Genomic DNA, 354 nt, shown 5'->3' with positions numbered 1-354 from the left:
TTTACACCATTATTTAGCCAAGCATACTGTGCTAAGTCATTACGAACCCTGTTATCCATTTGCTCAGATGTGAAGGAGAGGGATATATAAACAAAATGAGACAAATTAGATGTTTTTGTATTCAGAGTGAAGACAAAGGTGAAAACGTATTTTTTATATGTGCTGACTTTTAAAAGATTGTTTCTTCTTAGGGAATATTACATTACTAAATAATAACAATTATGTTCTTAAGTTAAGAAATGGAAAATGATGCTCTATGTTTCTCTTTTTATCCCTCTGATGAAGATCGCAGGCTTCCAACGCCAACAGTATTAAAGGCTTGCCATATTAGAGACCCAAAGTTATTCTATGGCG

This window comes from Pteropus alecto, unplaced genomic scaffold (genome assembly GCF_000325575.1).
Source record: "Pteropus alecto unplaced genomic scaffold, ASM32557v1 scaffold35, whole genome shotgun sequence".
In the NCBI taxonomy this organism is placed as follows: Eukaryota; Metazoa; Chordata; class Mammalia; order Chiroptera; family Pteropodidae; genus Pteropus; species Pteropus alecto.
This window is presented reverse-complemented; position numbering follows the sequence as displayed.